At 37.9% G+C, this 18,916-nt stretch overlaps 1 pseudogene across 1 annotated transcript; it reads left to right on the top strand.

Annotated features, from left to right (window-relative positions):
- Positions 1–16,720: 16,720 nt before the first annotated feature.
- Positions 16,721–18,634, top strand: LOC108317666 (annotated as a pseudogene). Its single transcript, XR_001830848.2, has one exon. The product of XR_001830848.2 is annotated as a cytoskeleton-associated protein 2-like (transcript).
- Positions 18,635–18,916: the final 282 nt, after the last annotated feature.

Genomic DNA, 18,916 nt, shown 5'->3' with positions numbered 1-18,916 from the left:
AGGCAAAGAAGGGCATTACATAATGATAAAAGGATCAATGCAACAAGAAGTAACAATCCTAAATATATATGCACCCAATACAGGAGCATCCAGATAAATAAAGCGAGTTCTTAATGACCTACAAAGAAACTTAGACTCCCACACAATAATAGTGGGAGACTTTAACACTCCACTGTCAATATTAGACAGATAAATGAGCCAGAAAATTAACAAGGAAATCCAGGACTTGAACTCATATCTGGACTAAGCCAACCTGATAGACATCTACAGAACTCTGTACCCCAAATCCACAAAATATACATTCTTCTCAGCACCACGTCACATCTACACTAAAATTGACCACATAATTGGAAGTAAATCACTCCTCAGCATATGCAAAAGAATGGAAATCATAACTAACAGTCTCTCAGACCACAGTGCAATCAAATTAGAACTCAGGATTAAGAAATTAACTCAGAATCACACAACTTCATGGAAACTGAACTACTGGCTCTAGAATGTTGACTGGATAAACAATGAAGGCAGAAATAAAGATGTTCTTCGAAACCAATGAGAATGAAGAAACAACATACCAGAATCTCTGGGACACATTTAAAGCAGTGTCTAGAGGGAAATTTAGAGCAATAAATGCCCACATGAGAATAAAGGAAAGATCTAAAATCGACAACATATCATCAAAAATGAAAGAGTGAGAGAAGCAAGATAAAAAAAACTCAAAAGCTAGTGGAAGACAAGAAATAACTAAGATCAGAGCAGAACTGAAGGAGATACAGACACAAAGAAGGCTTTAAAAAATTAATAAATCTAGGAGCTGGTTTTTTTGAAAAGATCAACAAAATAGACAACTTGCCAGATTAATAAAAAAGAAAAGAGAGAATAACCAAATAGATGCAACAAAAAATGAAAAGGGGATATCATCACAGATTGCACAGAAATACAAACCACCATCAGAGATACTACAAACAACTCTGTGCACACAAACCAGTAAACCTGGAAGAAATGGATAAATTCCTGGACACTTGTACCCTCCCAACCCTAAACCAGGAAGAAGTCAAAACCCTGAATAGACCAACAACAAGGACTGAAGTTGAGGCGGCAATTAACAGCCTACTAACCAAAAAATGCCCAGGTCCAGATGGGTTCACAGCTGAATTCTAGAAGACATACAAAGAGGAGCTGGTACCATTCCTTCTGAAACTATTCCAAACAACCCAAAAAGAGAGAATCCTTCTCAAATTATTTTATGAGACCAACATCATCCTGATGCCAAAACACAGCAGAGACTCAACAAAAAAAGAAACCTTCAGGCCAATATCCATGATGAACATAGATGCAAAAATCTTCAATAAAATACTGACAAACCGATTGCAACAGCACATAAAAAAGCTTATCCACCACGATCAAATAGGCTTCATTCCAGGGATGCAAGGCTGGTTCAACATAAGCAAGGCTATAAATGTAATCCATCACATAAACAGAACCAAAGACAAAAACCACATGATTATCTCAATAGATGCAGAGAAGGCCTTTGACAAAATTTAACAGCCTTTATGCTAAAAGCTCTCAATAAACCAGGTATTGAAGGAATGTATCTGAAAATAATAAAAGCTATTTACGACAAACCCACAGCCAATATCATACTGAACAGGCAAAAACTGGAAGCATTCCCTTTGAAATCTGGCACTAGACAAGGATGCCCTCTCTCACCACTCCTATTCAATTTAGTATTGGAAGTTCTAGCCAGAGCAATCAGGCAGGAGAAAGAAATAAAGTGTATTCAATTAGGAAAGGAAGAAGTCAAATTGCCTCTATTTGCAGATGACATGATTGTATATTTAGAAGACTCCATTGTCTCAGCCCAGAAACTCCTGAAACTGGTAAGCAACTTCAACAAAGTCTCAGGATACTAAATCAATGTGCAAAATCACAAGCATTCCTATACGCCAATAATAGACTTAAAGACAGCGAAATCACTAGTGAACTACCATTCACAATTGCTACAAAGAGAATAAAATACATAGTAATACAACTAACAAAGTATATAATAGACCTCTTCAAGGAGAACCACCAACCACTGATCAATGAAATAAGGGAGGACATAAACAGATAGAAAAACATTCCATGCTCATGGTTAGGAAGAATCGATATTGTGAAAATGGCCATACTGCTCAAAGTAATTTACAGATTTTAATGCTATCCCCATTAAGCTACCCATGACTCTCTTCACAGAACTGGAAAAAACCACCTAAAACTTCATGTGGAACCAAAAGAAAGAGAGCCTGCATAGCCAAGACAATTCTAAGCAAAAAGAACAAAGCTGGAGGCATCATGCTACCTGACTTCAAACTATACTACAAGGCTACTGGTACCAAAACAGAGATATAGACCAATGGAACAGACCAGATGCCTCGGAGGCAATGCCACACATCTACAACCATCTGATCTTTGACAAACCTGACAAAAACAAGCAATGGGGAAAGGATTCCCTGTTTAATAAATGGCGTTGAGAAAACTGGCTAGCAGTGTGCTGGAAGCAGAAATTGGACCCCTTCCTGACACCTTACACTAAAATTAACTCCAGATGGATTAAAGACTTAAACATAAGACCTAACACCATAAAAGCCCTAGAAGAAAACCAAGGCAAAACCATTCAGGACATAGGCATAGGCAAGGACTTCATCACTAAAACACCAAAAGCATTGGCAACAAAAGCCAAAATAGACAAATTGGACCTGATTAAACTCCAGAGCTTCTGCACAGCAAAAGAAACAATCATTAGAGTGAGTCAGCAACCAACAGAATGGGAAAAACTTTTTGCAATCTACCCATCTGACAAAGGGCTAATACCCAAAATCTACAAAGAACTAAAACAGATTTACAAGAAAAAAACAAGCCCATTCAAAAGTGGGTAAAGGATATTGAACAGACACTTTACAAAAGAAGACATATATGAGGCCAACAAATATATGGTAAAATGCTCATCATCACTGGTCATTAGAGAAATGCAAATTAAAACCACATTGAGATACCATCTCATGTCAGTTAGAATGGCGATCATTAAAAAATCTGGAGACAACAGATGCTGGAGAGGATGTGGAGAAATAGGAACACTTTTACGCTGTTGGTGGGAGTGTAAATTAGTTCAACCATTGTGGAAGACAGTGTGGTGATTCTTAAGGACCTAATAACAGAAATTCCATTTGACTCAGCAATCCCATTGCTGGGTATATATCCAAAGGATCGTAAATTCTTCTATTATAAAGACACACGTATGTTTATTGCGGCATTGCTTACAATAGCAAAGACCTGGAATCAACCCAAATGCCCATCGATTATAGACTGGACAAGGAAAATGTGGCATATATACACCATGGAATACTATGCAGCCATAAAAAACGATGAGTTTGTGTCCTTTGCAGGGACATGGATGAATTTGGAAACCATCATTCTCAGCAAACTGACACAAGAACAGAAAATGAAACACTGCATGCTCTCACTCATAGGTGGGTGTTGAACAATGAGAACACATGGACACGGGAAGGGGAGCATCACACACTGGGGTCTGTTGGGGGGAATAGGGGAGTGAAAGTGGGGGGTAGGGAGGTTGGGGAGGGATAACATGGAGAGAAATGTCAGTTATAGGTGACAGGGGGATGGAAGCAGCAAACCACATTGCCATATATGTACTTATGCAACAATCCTGCATATTCTGCACATGTACCCTAGAACCTATAGTGCAATAAAATATATATTAAAAAAAAAGAATCAATTCAAAGTGCTTAGTGTGATGTCTTGCAGATATACCTCCTTGAAGTTTAACTGTTAGTATTTTTAATTGCACTGTATCTTCCATGAATGATAAGAAGCCGCAGCATTTAGAAGTTCCCTGGGAAGAGCACTCTTTAGAGAACTAACTGAGGACAAACCCCCTTGGAGCCAGGAAGTTTTTGAATATGGAGAGAAAATGGGAGAAGATGGTGATTTCCAGCCAAATAGAGTGGGCTCCTCTCAATCCCTTTTCACATCTCCAAGGCAATGTGGAGAGTTTTATCTTTAATCCAAACTATACATTAAAACTTTTTATTAAATATTTCATAAGAGTATATGCCTGGCATGCCTAAACATGTAATTTGTGTTATATAGCTATGATTTTCTGTGTGTGTACATATAAACATACAAACATATATATATATACACACACACACACGCATACACACACATAGAATTTTTTTCTCTATATAGAAATTTCTGTATATGTGGACAATATAAAATTCTATATATCTAGACTATGTAGAATAAAAATTTCTATATATACCTATATACCTGTATACTTATCAGATTTTCTGTATGTGTGTGTATATGTAAATATATACTTACATATATTTAAATATATATATAATTTGTGTTTGCATATATATAAAGAGTGTGTGTGTGTGTGTGTGTGTGTGTGTGTGTGTGTGTGTATTTGAGTGTGCTGCAGATGGGTAGAGAGCCATTTTCTGGGATGTTATAAAGAAGCTTGATTCTTAAAAAATTTAAGTACAAGTTGAAATGTATATTCCTTGACCTTGGAGATTATGACTCAGGAGTCTGGGAAAGGCAGAAATAATTTTAAACAAGCATTTCAGCTATCTTAGAGGCAGGTGGTCCAGAGAGTACTGGAAAAATAGCTAAAGCAAACTTCATGGAATGAACTTTTTGGGACAGGTTATCAAAGTGTCCATGATGGATGTCTTTCCTGGTCCCTCTGTTGTCTTAAGTTTTTTAGCTCCTCTTGTGAATGTGAAAGTTAGCACCACTGAAGTAGAGGGAATTACTCTCATTCTCTCCAAGTCTTTTTGAGACTCTTATTAGATGCCTCCTTACACAGTAAAGCCACACCTTTCATGTATCTTCAGTTGCAGAGAAATCTGAGTATGAAGTTGTTTTTGCCTAACACTGCTATCAATGGGGAACACATGGGATTAGCTGAAACCTGAATTCATGCTCGTGGGGAAATCCTAAACTTTAAAGACAGGCTCAGTGGGGGCAATATTTAATTCTGCTTACAAGTACCTATCTCTGTCTGAAACAGAAAGATCCTCATTGTAATTGACCAGGGTTCTTCTTTGCAAATAAGATCATCCACTCTACTAAATCAAAGCGTAAGAGGCATTTGTTAAAAAAAATACTGTAGGCTTGTAGTATAGTTTGAAGTCAGGTAGTGTGATGCCTCCAGTTTTGTTTTTGTTTTTGCTTAGGATTGTCTTGGCTCTGTGGTGTCTCTTCTGGTTCCATATGAAGTCTAAGGTTTTGTTTTCAATTCTGTGAAGAAAGTCAATGGTAGCTTGATGGAGATAGCATTGACTCTAATGTTTATTGTGGCACTGTTCACAATAGCAAAGGCTTGGAACCAACCCAAATACCCATCAATGATAGACTGGATAAAGCAAATACGGCACATATACACTGTGGAATACTATGCAGCCACAAAAAAGATGAGTTCATGTCTTTTGCAGGGACATGGATGAAGCTGGAAACCATCATTCTCAGCAAACTGACACAAGAACAGACACCCAAACACCACATGTTCTCACTCATAAGTGGATGTTGAACAATGAGAACACACAGACACAGGGAGGGGAACATCACACACTGGGGCCTGTTGGGGGGTGGGAGGCTAGGGGAGGGATAGGTGGGGGGATTGGGGAGGGATAACACTAGGAGAAATACCTAATGTAGGTGACAAGGGGATGGATGCAGCAAACCACCATGGCACGTGTATACCTATGTAATAAACCTGCAGGTTCTGCATATGTACCCCAGGACTTAAAATATAATAAAAAAATTTACAAAACCTCCAGGTAGGGCAGAAGGCTTTGAGATCAGGAACAATGCCCAAATGCATCTCAGAACGGTTCCAAGGACAACCCTTCTGCATTACTGTGGGAAGTTCCATTATAGGTTCATCTGATTGTAGAATCTGAATCACATGTCTATCCAGCTGTATGTTGAAGCTGGCTCAAACCTGGTCATAAGAGTTGACTGTTAAGTTTCATAGACTTCATTTTTTAAATTTAAATTTTTTATGTTTTTATTGATACATAATAGATGTACATATTTTAGGGGTACATGCAATAATTTATACATTCATTTGATACATTCATATAATCAAATCAGGGTAATTGGGATATCTATCACCTTAAATATTTATCTTTTCTTTAGGAAGATTGGAATTATTCTCTTTTAGCTATTGAAATGTGCAATAGATCAATGTTAACTGTAGTCACACTGATGATCAGTTGAGCACAAGATCTTATTTCTTCTAGCTACTGTATATTTGTACCCACAAATCAACTTCTCTTCATCCTCTCCTTCCCCATACTACCTCAGTTTCTGGAAAACACCAGTCTACACTGTATCTTCATGAGATCCACTATTTTTTCATTCACACATATGAGTGAGAATATGTGATATTTGTCTTTCTGTGCTTGGCTTATTTCACTTAACATAATTACCTTGAATTTCATCCATGTTGCTTCAAATTACAGGATTTCATTCTTTTTTATGTCTGAATAATATTTCATTGTGTATATATATCACATTTACTTATCCATTTATGGGCATCTGGATTGATTTCATATTTTGGTTATTGTGAATAGTGCTGCAATAAATATGGGAGTACAGGTGTCTTTTTGATGTATTAATTAACTTTCTTTTGGATATATATCCAGGAGTAGATTGCTGGCTTATGTAATAACTCTATATTTAGATTTTTGAGGAACTTCCATACTCTTTTCTATAGTGGCTGTACTAATTTACATTTCCACCAACATTGTATGGCTCCCTTTCTCTACATCCTTGCCAGCACGTATTATTTCCTGTCTTTTTGTCAAAAGCTATTTTAACTGTGGTGAGGTGATATCTCACTGTAGTTTTGATCTGACTTTCTCTGAGGGTTAGTGATGTTGAACATTTTTTCATATATCTGTTGGCCATTTGTGTGTCTTTTGACAAATGTGTATTCAGATCTTTTGCTCATTTTTGAATCAGATTATTATTTTTTGCTATTGAATTGTTTGAGTTCCTTATATATTCTAGTTTTTAATCTTTTGTCAGATGGATAGTTTGAAAATATTTTACTCATTTTTGTGGATTGTCTCTTCACTTCGTTGATTGTTTTCTTTTCTGTGCAGAAGATTTTTTGCTTGATTTTTTGTCTATTTTTGCTTTGGTTGCCTGTGGTTTTGAGGTCTTACTCAAAAAGTCTTACCAAGACCAGTGTTCTGGAGAACTTCCCAAACATTTTCTTATAGTAGCTTAACATTTCAGGTCTTAGATATAAATGTTTAATTCATTTTGATTTGATATTTGCATACAGCGAGAGATAGGATGTAATTTTATTCTTCTGCATATGATATTGGGTTTCCCAGCACCATTTATTGAAGAGACTGCCCCTTCTCTATTGCATGTTTTTGGTGTCTTTGTTGAAATGAGTTGGCTATAAATTTGTGGATTTATATCTGAGTACTTTATTCTCTTCCACTGGTCTATGTGTGTGTGCTTGTGCCAGTACCATACTGATTTGGTTACTATAGCTTTGTAGGATGTTTTGAAGTCAAACAGTGTGATGCCTGTGGCTTTATTCTTTTTGTTCAGATTTTTTTTTTTTTTGCTATTTGAGGTCTTTTATGGTTCCATATAAATATTAGGATTGTTTTTCTATTTCTGTGAAGAATGTCATTGGTATTTTGATAGAGATTGCATTGAATCTGTGAATTGCTTTGAGTAGTATTATCATTTTAACAATATTAATTATTCCAGTTCATGAGCATAAAATATCTTTCCATTTTTGGGGTCCTCTTCAGTTCCTTTCATCAGTGTTTTATAATTTTTCTTATATAGGTCTTTCACTTCTTTGGTTGATTTGGTTCCTATGTATTTTATATCATTTGTAGCTATTGGAAATAACATTGCTTTCTAGATTTCTTTTTCAGATAGTTTGTTGTTGGTGTGTACAAATGCTACTGGTTTTGTATGTCAATTTTGTCTTGGCTCAAACAACTGATATGTGTCTGCCTGTCCCAAATGGGGAAGATCCCAAAGAAGATAGTTCAGCACTGTGGAAAGCTGTCTGGGGTCCATGGTTGGGGAGCTGCGGCATGTGCCTTTTACAGCACGATACTGCTGAACAGTCAGTCTGATTTGGTGTCTTCTTTGGTGGAGTTACAAAGCAGAGTTTCCAGGGCTGGAAATGGTAGTCCCATCTCTACTCTTTCTCTCTGGCTTTCCTCAGGGATATTTTTCCTTTTAGTCACTCATGACGTTTCCCATGGGTTGAGTCAGGAGTGGGTCTCTTGTCAGGGAACTCAAGATGGTGAGGAAGCTGGTTCTTCACTTTAATCTCACTTTTTCCAGTGTATAAACTGTGTAAGGGGAAATTTTCTACACACGTGATGCCAGGCAGATTGGAGTGAGTGATGCTGATGATATGGAAATCCAATTCTCTTACTATCTGTTTGGAGTTTTTTTTTTTTGCTTCTTTGTGGCCCTGGGAACCAATTCATCCTCATATCTTAGTTCTGGAATATTCTGGGATGATAATTTCAGTGCTGCATATTTATTTTGTGTGTGTGTGTGTGTGTGTGTGTGTGTGTGTGTGTGTGTGTTTGTGTGTGTGTGTGTGTTGGGGTTGCATCTGTGATATCATTTTGGAATTGGAAGTCCCCAGTTTCGGGAATTTTAAAAGCCAGTTTTAAACTGTTGGATACTTGAAATAGGCCATGGTAGGAATGTAGGTGTACCTTGTGTTATTGTGTTTTACTTCATTGTGTTTTTCAGCTATTGTATTTTTTACAAATTGAAGATTTGTGGCAACCCTGTGTCCAGCCAGACTATTGGTGCCATTTTTCCAACAGCATGTGCTTACTTCATGCCTCTGTGTCACATTTTGATAATTCTCACACTATTTCAATTTTTTTCATTATCATATCTGCTGTGGTGATCTGTGTTCAGTGATCTTTAATGCTACCATTGTAATCATTTTAGGACACAACAAACTGTGTCTTCCTATTCCTTGAGACAGAATAGTATAAAAATTCGGCTAATGAGTAACCTTACATGAGTAACCTTACAATGGCTTCTAACTGTTCAAGTGAAAGGAAGACTCTCATGTCTCTCACTTTAGATCAAAAGCTAAAAGTGATTACGCTTAGTGAGGAAGGCATGTCAAAAGCCAAGGCAGGCTGAAAACTATGCCTCTTGCACCACACAGCCAAGTTGTGAATACAAGTGAAAAGTTACTGAAAGAATTTAAAAGTGCTATTCCAATGAACACATGACTGATCAGAAAGAAAAACAGCCTATTGCTGATATGGAAAAAGTTTGAGTGGTTGGGATACAAGATCAAACCAGCCAAAATGTTCCTTAAGTCAAAGCCTAATCTGGAGAAAGACTCTAATTCTCTTCAATTTAATGAAGGCTGAAAGGGGTAAGGAAGCTACACAAAAAAAGTTTGAGGCTAACAGAGATTAGTTAATGAGTTGTGGTCATAACATAAAAGTGCAAGACGAGGCCAGGCACTTGTGGCTCATGCCTGTAATCCCAGTACTTTGGGAGGCAGAGGTGGACGGATCACCTGAGCTCAGGAGTTGGAGACCAGCCTGGCCAACATGGCGAAACCCCATCTTCTCTCTTAAAAGTACAAATATTAGCAGGACATAGTGGTGGGCACCTGTAATCCCAGCTACTCAGGAGGCTGAGGCAAGAGAATTGCTCGAACCTGGGAGGCAGATGTTGCAGTGAGCCGAGATTACACCACTGCACTCCAGCAGCTTGGGTAAAGAGCGAGACTCCAGTCTAAAAAAAAAAAAAAAAAAAAAAAAAAAAAAAAAAAAAAAAAAAAAAAAAAAAAAAAAAAAAAAAAGTGCAAGATGAAGTAGCAAGTGCTAAAGTGCTAAAGTAGAATTGCAGCAAGTTATCCAGAAGATCTGGCTAAGATCATTGGTGAAGGTGGCTTCACTAAAAACAGATTTTCCATATAAACCAAACAGCCCTCTATTGGAAGAAGATGATCTCTAGAAATTTTACAGCTAGAGAGGAGATGTCAATGTCTGACTTCAAAGCTTCAAAAAACAGGCTGATTCTCTTGTTAAAGTATAATGCAGTGGGTGACTTTAAGTTGATGCTTAAATGCTCATTTATCATTCTGAATATCCTAGGGCCCTAAATTATGCCAAATCTACTCTGCCTATGCTGCATAAATGGCAGAATGAAACCTGGATGATAGTATATCTGCTTACAGTATGGTTTCCTGAATATTTTAATCTCGCTATTGATACCTACTGCTCAGGAAAAAAGATTCTTTTCAAAATGTTACTGCTTATTGACAATATACCAGTCCAACCATGAGCTCTGATGGAGATGCGCAAAGAGATTAATGTTTTTATGCCTGCAAAGACAACATTCATTATCTAGTTTATGGATCAAGGAGAATTTTTGACTTTCAAGTCTTATTTAAGAAATAGATTTTGTAAGGCTATAGCTGCCATGGTGATTCCTCTGATGAATCTGGGCAAACTAAATGGAAAAGCTTCTGAAAAGGATTCGCCATTCTAGATGTCATTGCGAACATTCATGATCGAGGATAGGAGGTCAAAATATCAAATTAAGAATTTAGAAGAAATTAATTCCAATCTTTATGGATGAGTTTGAGGGGTTCAAGACTTCCTTGGGAGAAGTAACCACACATGTAGTGGAAATAGCACGAGAACTAGAAGTGTAGTCTAAAGATATGACAGAATTGCTGCAATCTCATGTTCAAACTGTAGTGTGTGAGGAGTTGCTTCTTACATGTGAGCAAAGAAAGTGGTTTTTTGAGATGGTATCTATTCCTGGTGAAGATTCTGTGAACAATGTTGAAATAATGACAAAGTATTTAGAATATTATGTAAACTTAGTTGATAAAGCAGTGGCATGATTTGAGAAGACTGACTCTAGTTTCAAAAGAAGTAAAATAAGTTGTGCTGTAGGTAAAATGCAATCAAACAGCATTGCATACCACAGATAAATCTTTCATGAAAGGATGAGTCAAGTGATGCCACAAACTTCACTGTCGTCTTATTGCAAGAAATTGCCATAGCTTTCCCCACCTTCAGCAACCACGAGCCCAATCAGTTAGCAGTCATAACATCGAGGCAAGATCCCCCACCAGCAAATGGTTATGACTTGCTGAAGGCTCAGATGATCATTACCATTTTTAGCAATAAAGTAATTTTAAATTAAGGTACACACATTGGTTTTTTAGACATAATGCTATTGCACACTTAATAGGCTACTATATAGTATAAACATAGCTTTTATATACACTGCAAAACCAAAATATTCACGTGACTTGCTTTATTACAATATTTGTTTTAGTGTGGTGGTCTGGAACCAAACCTGCACTACGCCTGAGGTATGGTTATATTTACCCCATGGAAATTGGCAAACTCAATTTCCAAACCAGGGCTTTTCCTTCCCAGGAAAGTTGATTGTGAAATATTTAGCAGAATATTACTACAAAAGATAGTTCTGTCTCATATCTCCTTTGGGAAGGAGGAGGTCTAATTGTGTGTGAAATTTTCTAAACATAGGAATTCTGTTTAAAATATGCTATGCAGCTACCAACAAGCATTGATTGCAAAATTTCCTCCCCTTCATTCCCTTGTCAAAGTATCTTTTGATGCCTGATAATGCAGAGTGAGATAGAACTGCAAATGTGCTTCAGGTTATAGCCAGAATTTACAGCCTTGTTTCTCCTCCATTCTTCCAAGCAAGTCTGTTTTCCCTGAAATACTGCAGACTGTTTATTTAAGGACAAAAGGGAACCATGTGGCTTTTTGAAATGTCACTGTCAAGCACTGGACCATGACAATTCTGACCAAGTATGGCAGTGTTCTGGTATTAGGTCTCTAGGAATTATTCCTAGGAGGTGAGTAGTCTTCAAAGATAAAATGATGGTGCAGATGGTCACACAGCAAGTATGAGAGAGATATACCAAGAGAGACACTCTATCTCTAAAAAAAACAAAAATAATAAGTAAGAAAAAACTTATCTGGCAAATTCAGAATTGGGAAGTCTTGATATAAGAATCTATCCATTGGCAGTAAAGGAAATGGGACAGTATTTTCTTCTTCATTTCTCACCCTCTCCTCTAGGTACCAGGCAGACTCCTGGGATGTCAGGGAATTCAGAAGAAAAAGGTTCAGTCTCGCCCAAGACAGATAGGACAGAAAGCTCATGTTGACAAGCCAGAGCTGAGGGGGCTGCCACCAGTTAAGATCTTCTCAAGCACAAGCATTCCAGTACTATTAGCCCTCCCTTGGACACAAAGAGTAGTGGCCAGACTGGGGTCATGCTCAACTGGAGGTAGCAGAGATGTCTGTGGTGCCTAGAAGTAGAGAAACAGCTCTAGGCTCCAGGCAGTGTTTTGAAAGAGACTTTTCTTTTTTTGCGAAGGATCATGTAGCCCTCTTTCAGCTGCAAAGGACTCTTTCTCAGTAACAGCAGTGATTGCAGTGATGGGTGCAAAGGACAGACAATTCAACCCAGCTGTGAGGAGCCCCTGGCAAGTAACAGTCACTGCACCCCACTGCCCATGAAAATGACTGCCACTAATTATAAAAGTAACACATATTTTTGTAGAAAATTTAGACAGTATTGAGAACTATAAAGAAAAAAATTTAAATACTGCTATTATCTTGCCAGAACCTAAACATTTCTAATTTTTCCTGTGTCATTTTTTTCTTATAAGATCATACTATATATTCTGTAGGCTGTATTTTTTCTTAACCTCATGTCACAAGTACTTATCTATATTATTATATTTATAATTATAACCATTTAAAATAATTGCACAATATTCCATTACATACATGTATATGTGCCCACACATATCTGTGTAATCTATGTATCTATGTATCTATCTATCTATGTATCTATGTATGTATGTATCTATCATCTATCTATCAATCTATCTATCTATCTATGTATCTGTCTATCTATCTTCATCCTCATCATCATCTTCTATCATCTATCTATCTAATTCATTATTGAAAAGACTGCAGTCTAGGTATAGTGCTGTACATCTGTAGTTCCGACTATCTGAGGCTGAGAGGATCACTTGAACCCAAGAGTTTGAGCTGAGCCTTGGCAACATAGATCCTGTCTCTTATAAAAAGGCAGTAATAAACATCAATATTTATGTGCATTTCTGATTATTTCTTTAAGTTACATTTCTAGCATAGAAATAAAATTTATAGATAACTTAGAGCCTGTAGATATGGCTTCCAAAAAAGACTTTCTGAATTATTATCTACTTTCTTGTGTTGGGTACAGTTTAATATTATGTTAAGTGTGGGCTTTGAGTCCAGAAAAAAGTAGATTTAAGTTTTAACCCTGCCACTCCCTCCCTGTCTCATTTTGGTTCTCTAACTCTCATTTCCTCTTCTGCAGGGTGGGAATAGCAACACCTGCCTTGTAGGGCATTCTATGGATTATGTGGAAGAATGTGTGTAAAACCCTTAGCCTGGGAGGTGGCCCATAGCAAGTATACTGGACACCTTATGCACCATCACACGCTTTTGTGGTGGCCTCACCTCCAGTGCAACTTGGTATCACCTGTTCCATACAGGCTTGGCCTGCTTCATACATGTGCAACCTGACAGCTCCCTAACATTCTCATTTTCTTCTCAGGGCTGTTCTGACACCTGCAGTGGGTACTCAGGTGTGGGCAAGTCAGAAATGCAAGAGATTTAATATCTTTCTGGGCAACCCCTGACCAGTGGGGAAGGCAATCAGTGAATGAACCCTGTCCCTTTCTTCCCTGGATGGATGATTCTGAGAAGCGTCTCATAAAGTCACACCTTTCCCTGCTTTGCTAAGCTACTTTTCTGTTCTGCATTCCTGCTCCCTCAGGTTCCATTCTCAAATAAGTCACCAGCATGTAAGCCTCAGACTCTTCTTCTGAGGAACCCAGGCTAAAATAGGAAGCACCAATAAACATTAGTTTTTATGAACATTATTGTTGATCTTGTAAATTCTCCTCATCTAGAATACTGCTGCAGAAAATTCAGTCACCTACCAGCTATTTCTAGGGCTTCCTAGAAATCCTCAGTTTATCCTTGCAGGTGCACAGCTTTTGCTGTTTCTACCCCTCCTCTTGCCCTCTATATCACTTCCCTATGCTATTTCAGCCTTCCTGGTCTGCTTCTGCCCAAGCTATGAACCTGCAGACTTCCCCCAACTGGCCCCTTTCTTTCCCAAGGCACCCTTAATCCAGGGCTTTGTGAGCAACAGAGATGCATGTGGAAAACCCATGGGGATACTCTTGCTTCACCAAATAGGGATATTTCCCTTTTTATTGAAAAAAAAAATGAATAAATGATGGTTGTTAAGTAAATATTACTAAAATCTGTGCCCTTTCCCATAAGTATATCATGTACATTTTAATAAGGCAAGAGAACAAATAACAGTTTCTACAGGCAAAGGAAACAGCTGATTTATTGTCCTCCTTTGAGAAGATAGCTCAAGAGACTGGGTTTTGTTCTTTTTTTCACATAAGTAATCTTAGATCTATCCTCTGCATTTCTATTCTCCCCTGAGACTTTGTTCTGACTTCATCATTTCCTGAGTGACTGACTGGTACTATGTTAAAACCACCCTTTCTCTCTACACTTCAATCATAGTTGCCCTCCTATAACTCAAGTGTGATTATTGCACTCTATGGCTTAGAGCCCGTCAATGGGTCCCACTGTCCAGATGACAAATAGTCTTGACATAGACCCAGGGTCCCTTATGATCAGCCCTGCCTATTTCTCAGAGTATCTTTCTCCACTACTCTTCCTCACAGTGCACCTAAGCCAGCAGTTCTCAGCTTCAGCATCACCTGCCAATTTGTTAGAAATGCAGATTTGTAGGCCCACTTCAGACCTATTCAATATGAAACTCTGGGGATGAGGCCCAGCAATCTGTGCTTTAATAAACTCTACAAGTGACTCTGATGCATGCTAAATTTGAAAGCCACTCGCCAAAGCGAAGCAGGTGCAATGCATGCAGTTTGAAATGCCCTTAACTCCCTGGCGCATCTGAAATTTCCTATGCATCCTTTGAAAGTCATTTCGATCATCACCTCTTTCATGAAGGCTTCTCTGCCTTCATGTAACAGTGTTTACCATTCCCTGCTTGGTATCTCCAGGATACTTTCATTGTGAAGTGTAAAATACTGTTTTGCAATTCTTGCAACTTAACTTGTCCATCTCCCTGACTAGATTATGTGATGCTCGTGGGAAATAAAGACTCTCTGAAAGCTTGTTTTAACTTCTCTCTCCTGTTGGTCTGTCTCTGTCTACATGCACACGTACATATGGCTTCCATAAAGGAGACTGCAGAATAGAAAAGGGAACAATTGTTTAAAGTTTATTGCCCTTTCCACCAACTGGGATCTCATTCTGCCTGCATTTTATTCTTCATATCCTTATTTAATAAGCTTTTATTTAATTTTAATTTTCTTTGTTATTTTTTTAAACTTTAAACTTCCTTATTTTTATTTTTACACTTGATCTCAGCCAAAAGGTCAAGAAGCGATCCTTATTTTTATTTTTTATGGGTACGTAGATGTATATACTTATGGGGTACATGAGCTAGTTTGATACAGGCACACAATGTATAAGAATACTGCCAGGGTAAATGAAGCATTCATTATCTCAAGAATTTATTTTTTGGTGTTACAAATAATCCAGTTATATGCTTAGTTATTTTTAAAATGTACAATAAATTATTGTTGATTGTAGTTACCCTGTTGTGCTGTGAAATACTAGATCTTACTCATTCTATCTAACTACACTTTTGTATCCATTAACCATCCTTACTCCCCACCCCCTCCACCAGCTACCCTCCCAGCCTGGCATTCATCATTCTACTCTCTAGCTCCATGACTTCAATTTTTTTTTTTTTTAATTTTTAGTTCCCACAAATGAATGAGGCATGCGAACTTTGTCTTTCTATCCTAGCTGCCTCTTTTTGTCTGACATTACAAGTGTGTAGCTGACCTTGCCCCAGGTATTAAGAAACAGATACAGGATTTAAAATCAATGTGCAAAAGTCACAAGCAGTCCTATACACCAGTAACAGACTTAAAGAGAGCCAAAGCAAGAACAAACTGCCATTCACAATTGCTGCAAAGAGAATAAAATACCTAGGAATAAAACTAACAAAGAATGTAAAGGACCTCTTTAAGGAGAACTACAAACCACTGCTCAACGAAATAAGAGAGGACAAAAACAGATGGAGAAACATTCCATGCTCATGGTTAGGAAGAATCTATATTGTGAAAATGGCCAAAAGAGAGCCCGCATAGCCAAGACAGTTCTAAGCAAAAAGAACAAAGCTGGAGGCATCACACTACCTGACTTCAAACTATACTACAAGGCTACAGTAATTAAAACAGCATGGTACTGGTGCCAAAACAGAGATATAGACAAATGAAACAGAACAGATGCCTCAGAGGCAACGCCACACATCTACAACCATCTGATCTTTGACAAACCTCACAAAAACAAGCAATGGGGAAAGAATCCCTGGTTTAATAAATGATGTTGGGAAAACTGGCTAGCCATGTACAGAAAGCAGAAATTGAACCCCTTCCTGACACCTTACACTAAAATTAACTCTAGATGGATTAAAGACTTAAACATAGGGAGACGTAGCCCCCGACCCGAGGCTACGATGAGTACCCCGGCTGTGCCCTGAGACCTGCAGCTGCCCCCGAGTCAGAAGGCCCAGTCTGCATTCAAAGAGCAAAGAAAACAAAAACTCCAGGAACATCTGTTGAGAAGAAAAACTCTTTTTGCATACAAGCAGGAAAATGAGATGTTATCCAGTAGTAGAGGTCAGAGAGCTGGGACATCTGAGGACCAAGTTCAAAAAGGGACTAAAGTGCTGAAACTTAAAACAAAAATGGCTGATAAAGAAAATGTGAAGAGACCTGCAGAGAGCGAAAATAGTACAATAGTGGGGAGAAATTGTATTCCTTTAAAACCTTCAAATGAACTAACCAATTCAACTATAGTAATTGACACACATAAACCTAAGGATAGTAATGAAACTCTGCAGTTGTTACTAACTGAAGATGATCCCCAAAGTCAACATATGACATTAAGCCAGGCATTTCACCTTAAAAACAATAGTGAAAAGAAACGGATAACTGCAGAAAAACTAAAGTAAGATGCTAACATGCCCAAGAAACCTGTACTTGGATCTTATTGTGGCCAGATTGTTCAGTCTAAGGTTAATTCATTTAGAAAACCTCTACAAGTCAAAGATGAGAGTTCTGCAGCAACAAAGAAACTTTCAACCACTGTTCCTAAAGCCACAAAGCCTCAGTTTGTAAACACCAGCAGTGTAACAGTGAAAAGTAATAGATCCTCAAGTATGACTGCCACTACGAAATCTGTCTAAGCACTACATCTCAAAACACACAACTTGTGTGATGTCCAGTTAGAAGTCATCACAGTAATACCCAGGACACTGTGAAACAAGGCATCAGTAGAACCTCTGCCCATGTTACAATCTGGAAAGTGCCTTGTGAAAAAGGAACTGTTAGAATCAAAAACAGCTTTACCTAGCGTCAAAACAAGTTCTTGTCAAGATATAATTAGAAGTAAGGCACTGTTGAGAAGCATAGCAACTGAAGTTGTGGCTAGGCCTGCTTCATTGTCTAATGACAAACTGATAGAAAAGTTGAAGCCCATTGACCAGCGAAGACATACTATAGGAAAAGCAACTGTTGGTAGATCAGCTCATCCCAAAGAAACCACAGAAGACAGAAAAGCTCGTCTGAGTGAGTGGAAAGCTGGCAAGGGAAGAGTGCTAAAAAGGCCTCCGAACTCAGTAGTTATTAAGCATGAGCCTGAAGGACAAAAAGAAAAACCAGTTGGGTCTTTTTGGACTACCATGGCAGAAGAAGATGAACAAAGATTATTTACTGAAAAAGTAAACAACACATTTTCTGAATGCCTGAACTTGATTAATGAGGGATGTCCAAAAGAAGGTATACTGGTCAAAGTTAATGACCTGATTAAAAATATTCCAGATGCCAAAAAGCTTGTTAAATATTGGATATGTCTTTTACGTATGGAACCAATCACAAGTCCTGTTGAAAATATTATTGCAATCTATGAGAAAGCCATTCTGGCAGGGGCTCAGCCTATTGAAGAGATGCGACACACAATTGTAGATATTCTAACAATGAAGAGTCAAGAAAAAGTTAATTTGAAAGAAAATACGGAGAAGACTTGTGCAACCAAGGAATTAGTCACAGAAGTCAGTATTGAAGATACAGGTGTTGATGTAGAGCCAGAAAAACTGGAAATAGAGAGTAAACATCATAGAAATGTCCTATTGCAAGACTGTGAAAAAGAGCAAGACAGCAAAACAAAAGATCCAACCCATGATATTAAAACCCCCAATACAGAAATGAGGACAAGTTCCTTAATTAAATATAATGTGTCTACTATACCATACTTGCAAAGAACAGCTAACGGAGTTGGGAAGACAAACAGAAGCTTTTGTATGCCGCCCTAATGCAGCACTGTGCCGGATGTACTCTGAGGATTAAATGATAGAAGAGAACTAAAGCTCTGATAGGGAATTGGGTTTTCATGATCTGTGGGGTATTTTGTTTGGAGTAGCTTTATATTGCCCTTAGGACTGAAGTTGGCCAAGTACCTATGTATCTTAAGTATTCATGGCAGTGAGCTTCTTTACTAACATTCATGTTATGGCCAGAGTTGTCCTCTGCATTAGAAAGCTAATCCTGCTGTTTGAATCTCAACTGACTGTGTTTTTTCTTTTAAGATAGGTAAATTTTGTCAGCTAGTTTACTATGTTCCTTGAATAT

Source organism: Cebus imitator, unplaced genomic scaffold (genome assembly GCF_001604975.1).
Source record: "Cebus imitator isolate Cc_AM_T3 unplaced genomic scaffold, Cebus_imitator-1.0 Scaffold206, whole genome shotgun sequence".
In the NCBI taxonomy this organism is placed as follows: Eukaryota; Metazoa; Chordata; class Mammalia; order Primates; family Cebidae; genus Cebus; species Cebus imitator.
Note: the sequence above shows the minus strand (reverse complement) of the source record. Positions and strands in the feature narration are given on the sequence as shown.